Genomic DNA, 6000 nt, shown 5'->3' with positions numbered 1-6000 from the left:
CCTAAGCGATTGAAAGTTTGTACCGACTTCAATATTTTCCAAGCCACCTTACCGACACCGTGCTTCCTTAGCACGGCGTGTACAAGCAAATCTCGTTAATTCGTTGCGAGCGTGCGTGCGGCCCACCGCGTCGCGTGCCCGCCACTCAGCGCTCACTCAGCTGCCGGTATCGTCGCCGACACAACTAAGATTAGATGGGCAGTCTGAAAACGTAGGTTTTGATTTTGGAAATTTTATATTGAGAGTAAAAGACAAGTGTATTATACTCCCATCTTAAGGCGATTCCCTGAGCCAGAAGGCGAAAAATCTCCTTATATAATCATATTTTTCTAAGAGACGTTGATATTCGTAGACGTGGAAAAAAAATATAATTATGACACTTCGCTCGATACAATTAATTCCCAAAGTAACCTCTAATAACTAGGACTTTTAATCCAACTTTACTTGGTTATTTATTATGTGATAAACAAAAAAAAGACGAAAAAACAATCTTAACTTAAAATTAAATAGTAATTCAACCGCTTTTGAGTTTCGATATTGTAAGGCAACGTTTTTAAAATAAATAAAAATCGACAAAACTCCACTAAAATTGACATTTCCCATGCGCGCATGGTCTTTCCCGTTCTTTCTTGCGAAATATGACAGTGATAGCGGCAAACCGATGGAACGACCTTAAAGGCCGGCAACGCACTTACAACCCGTCTGGTGTTGCAGGTGTCCATGGGCGACGGTAATCGCTTACCATCAGGCGATTCGTCTACTCGTTTGCCTCCTATATCATAAAAAAGAGTGAGTAATATATGTTTCCACACTCACCATCACGAACACAACAATGCATAAATACATATATATAGAGTAGGTATGTTGAAGTGCTAAGCCATCTGTGATCTTCTGTAAGGTGGAGGTACTCCCCAGTGGGGCTATTCCAGATTCGAGCGAGATGACATTTCGCTCTACTCTACCTCTATTTTGGTCGGACGTAGTTTACCCGGATATCCATCTTAAACTAGGTACCGATAAAATATTTATAAAATAAGTTTTGGTCAACAATTAAATTTTTTTGGTACAAGCTTTTATCGCTGTCTGTGCTTTTTTTTCCCACAGGCAACTAAACTAATACTCATCGTGGCAATTCTAACAACCTCAAATTCGTAAATAAAAATTCTTGTCTCCATCATCAGATCAGCTCCATGTATCATAATATTGCATTGTCATCTGATTTACATACCTAGGTATACATGCAAAATTTCAGCTCAATCAGAAATCGGGAAGTGGGTCAAATTTAGCTTCCAATATTTGACCCACACTAACTAACAGGGCGTTAAATAAAAGCTTGTAATGAGGTCCTGTTCGAGGTATACTTGTGCGGGCGACTGTACATAAAGCGGTTGCAAGTCGCGTCAGTCGCGTCACTGTCAGAGCGCGAATCAGCGTCGCGTGAGCGGGCCCAGCTGATCGATACGCTTGCCACCTGATAAATATATCAGCATTGCTTTAAATCAACTAGTCTCTCTGTTTTTGTATCTATTTAGCTAAAATGACAGTTCATTGGCCAATCAACTGCAGACTACAGTAGTCCGCCTAAGGTCGGCAGCGACACCAACTCGGCAACGACGAAGTGTATCGTGACACTATGAACAACATTTTGTTCATAGGAAAATACGCATTATGACGCTCCACCCATTGTCGTTTCCAAGCAGGTGCAGTTAATTTAGACGGAGCTTGCCTAATCTTCATACAAAACCTTGGATAGATTGCGTAATAGATTAAGGGAGCCTCCACAGTCACACCGATGCAGCAATCCACATAGGAACATGGCCACGCCAGTGTTGTTTACAAGTATTCCTGTCCCAAAAAGGATTATTCAATTTATTGTCAATAAAAACATATATAATAAAGGAAAAAAATGTCTTAGGTCTTGGTCGCTAGATAGGGTGACCAGGGCTATAATTCACTCTAATTACGCCTTCATTGAAGTAAAAGTGAAAAATCCCCGCAATTTGCGAATTTCGGTTTTCGCGGTATAGCCCCACAGAAGGCTGGTTGAATTGTCCTGTTGGATAGCGATGCTAATCCTGTGCGAGATATTTGCCAGCAATATGGTCACCCTAAAGACGGAGTAAAGGGATACTGCAAAGCTCTTCCCGCAGGTTATGGTGTCGCGAACAGATGACGCAGCAGCAGCCCTCGTACTCCAAAAATGTTTTCTTTCTAACACATCGGGTTCAGACGTGCTTAAGAACCTGTACCTACACTCCTTTTTCGAAGTATAGTTTAAGCATAGTTCATTCCACAGCCGACGCGTTAGCGAGAAAATTCATCTGAATTCACACAGCGCGTTCCCGAAAGGCTCTTTAAGTAGTATCCTATACCAGAGAACGCCACTCCTTATTAGATATGTCATACTCATACCATCATACATTTGCGAACGCAAAGCACCGAGCTAAACCAAATCTGACGCGAGTCTATAAATCGCTCCGGCAAGCCGTCGCGATTTAACTATACTCTCGTTTACAATATTTAACTTACGCCCCATGTTGCCATGTTGTTGTTATTACTCCTTGGGGGATATTCAGATATTTTTGTAGGTCAAATTTGGTTTAGCTCGGTGCTTTGCGTTACAAAAATGAACTATAGAGACAAAAAACTGTTAATTATAATACTAGAAACTTCATACCTCCCTAGGGAAATAGTTATTTGTTATACAAGGGTGCAAAGTTGTATTTTACCTGCGAGTGTGGAATTGAAAGACGAGAAAGCGAAAGGATTCTATAGTTGAACCACGAGCGAAGCGAGTGGTTCTAAAATAGAATCCTGAGCGTAGCGAGTGTTTCAACACACGAGAAGTAAAATACATTTGCACCCGTGTGTAACACAAAACTTTTCCCCTCACTATAGCGAGGAAAGTGCAACATCCACAGGCGTTAGATCATCTTCATCACTGGAATCACTCATTTTTTACGATAATAATATGATATTATAACAGAAAACTCTGGAAGTTGTGTATTTTTACGTGTCGGAGTCGGTGAGAATTTTTTTGTTGACAATGTTGACATTTCTGACGATGCGTTTTGAAATTGCATCGACTCAACTTGTGCGTTCAGAATTACATTCAACATCATTAAAAAAAAAACAAATGTTTCTTATGGAATTTTAAGGTGTATGACTTAAAATTATTAAACAAATCTAAATCTGGTATTTTTAATAAATTCTTAAACCATTTATTTAATGATAATTAACCACCATTATGAGCGTTTTACGTTTTGTTATCTGTCAAAAGCTACTTAAACACGCTCCATCAAAGGTCAAATTACTTTCCCCACTAGTGGATAAAATGCGTTTTTCCCTGCTTGTTTTAAAGGATAAAAGACGGCTTTCCGAGCTAGTGAGGGGAAAACGCTTTTTCTATAGTTCCCGCTAAGCCTGCGTGCAATTCCACATATTTACTGAACGAGTGTGATGAAAAAAACGTGATTAAATACGTATAAATTGTCATATAAAAGACGAAACAAACAAAAATGAATTGCGGTAGCCCAGACCCCAACTATATCGAAGTCAACCGACCTCCGCGCAGGGACATTTTCATTTTTATCACATTTACATGGCATTACACGTTATATCGCCGTAATAGTATCGTAAAGCTGGGCACTTGCCGGGCCATCTGTCGCTGTTGGTCTCTACTTGTAAATGGTTAATCTATGTTGTCATGCTTGCTCGTGTGGCCTACCTACCTATAAATAAGCTCTGTTATACATTTAAACGAGGAATTCTGGTATATATGTGTATTTATATAATTCGTGGATCTCGGAAACGGTTCTAACGATTTCGATTAAATTTGCTATATGTGGGTTTCGGGGGCGAAAAATCGGTCTAGATATCTCTGGGAAAACGCCAATGAGTCTTTATAAGCCACACAAACTTAATCGTTAGGTACGCTCTCATTTAAAAAGGATAGGAATGCTGAAATAACATGAAACTTGGAATTGACATTACATTATAAGGTAACATATTTTTAGGTAGTTTTCGTTGCTAAAAACTTAACGATTAATTTTAACTCAAGAATTTTTCACTGACTTTTTTATTGGTTCAGTATAGTCATATCACGGATTAAATGATGATTCACGCTAGACCGGACCGGGCCCGGGCCGAGACGTCCGACGTTATGTCATTTTCTATGACGGCTGATAGAAAATGAAGCGCTGGAAGGTCCGGCCCGGCCCCGGCCCAGTCTAGCGTGAGTCATCCTTAAAGTAGCAAGACACGAAAGCGCTAAAAATAGAACATAACATTACGTAGATTTTAGGTTGCTGCTGACGTCGAATTTGCTGAGAATAATTTGTTTTAGCGAAACCATTTACCGAAAAGAATGGCACAAATTCAAAGTAAACAAGAGACCCGGCACGCGACCCAGTTCAATTTAAAGCTTCCATTTCCTTTACCTATTTTCTTGTCACCTAAGACGGTCGTGCCCGCAAGCGGAGTTTGCACTTCAGACCGCGCGACTCATTTGCAATGGAAGTCACAGCCTCCTCTAGAAAAAAAAAACAAATCCCCGCTAGGGAGCTCCAACCTTCCGACGTCTCACGACCATCCCGCTTACACTTTATTAAACCAGTATTGCTGTGTCCCGCTCTGACCCGGCCTGGGTTATTTCTTGTTGTCGCTCCTCCCGCGCGAGACACGTTTATTTTTCATTTCTTAGGGGGCGAAGAAAATAATTTTCTGTGAGCTTTGAACCCGCGGCTGGGGAAAAAATGTGAAATTTTGAAAATATAATTGGATTCTAAACTAATCTCGTCGCCTCTTCGTTGATAGGGGAGAGAGCGTGTCGAAAAAGAAAATGGAAGGCACCTTTACGGGCTGTATTAACTAGTAACAGTTAGATAGCTATTTTTGATTCCTAATTTGCGTTCGAGCTTGGCTCCGTGGCCGTCCGTGCAGACAAAAAGATTATTGCAACAGGATTTCTTTTGCTTCGCAGTCTTTCTTTACGGTTATTTTTCTTGCTGGCTTTCAATTTCAGTATTAAATAAAAGAACTTATTCTATCTACCTACAGCACCTGCTAAATTTTTATTATACGTATTATTACCTAAAGCCTGTCTTTGACCCCCTACGCAAAAAAGGGGTGTTATATGTTTGATGCCATTGTCTGTCTGTGGCATCGTAGCTCTCCAACGAATGAACCGATTTCTATGCGGTTTTTTAACTTGAAAGCGAGTTTCCTTGCGGTGGTTCTTACTGTTCTTAGCTATGTAAGTTTGATAGAATAGAAATCGATTCAGCAGTTTAAAGAGTATCAGCTCTTTTTCAAAATGTTTAAGGCATTTTTTGGCATAAAATGGACTTGGTGGCATATAGCGTAGGGGGTTTATTAAAATGTTAATTGAATAGTTATTAATTATTATATCCCAGATACTCAATTGACAGTTCGCCCCATATACTAATTCTATCTACTGCGACTAGACTAACCTAAAGTCTGTTATTCCCCGAGGTCACTAATAATTAAGATAAAGATCGAAGTTTACATATTTAACAACCGTCGGTCCTTCGAACCGGATCTTAAACTGATGTTCCCTTAGTTTCCCTACTAGGTCAACCGTATAATATAACCAAAGAGAATATATGTATAGGATAGAGGGGTAGATACTGTCATAGTAAATTTTGTAATAGTCACAGTAAATTTACTGCCATCATTATCTCTAGTTAGAAAAGTTTTCTAGTGTAACAAATACTTTTGGCGCAATGTTTCCTGTACCTGTACTTAAACATTTAACAATATTAACTAGTATACTTAACAAAACGCAGCTTTCTTTTACTAGACCATCATCTTATAAAACGACTTTAAATTTAGCTAATATTTTTTTTTTATATACTACGTCGGTGGCAAACAAGCATACGGCCCGCCTGATGTTAAGCAGTCTCCGTAGCCTATGTAAGTACGCCTGTAACTCCAGAGGAGTTACATGCGCGTTGCCGACCCAAATCACTCCTCTCCCTC

This window comes from Cydia strobilella, chromosome 19 (assembly GCF_947568885.1).
Source record: "Cydia strobilella chromosome 19, ilCydStro3.1, whole genome shotgun sequence".
In the NCBI taxonomy this organism is placed as follows: Eukaryota; Metazoa; Arthropoda; class Insecta; order Lepidoptera; family Tortricidae; genus Cydia; species Cydia strobilella.
Note: the sequence above shows the minus strand (reverse complement) of the source record.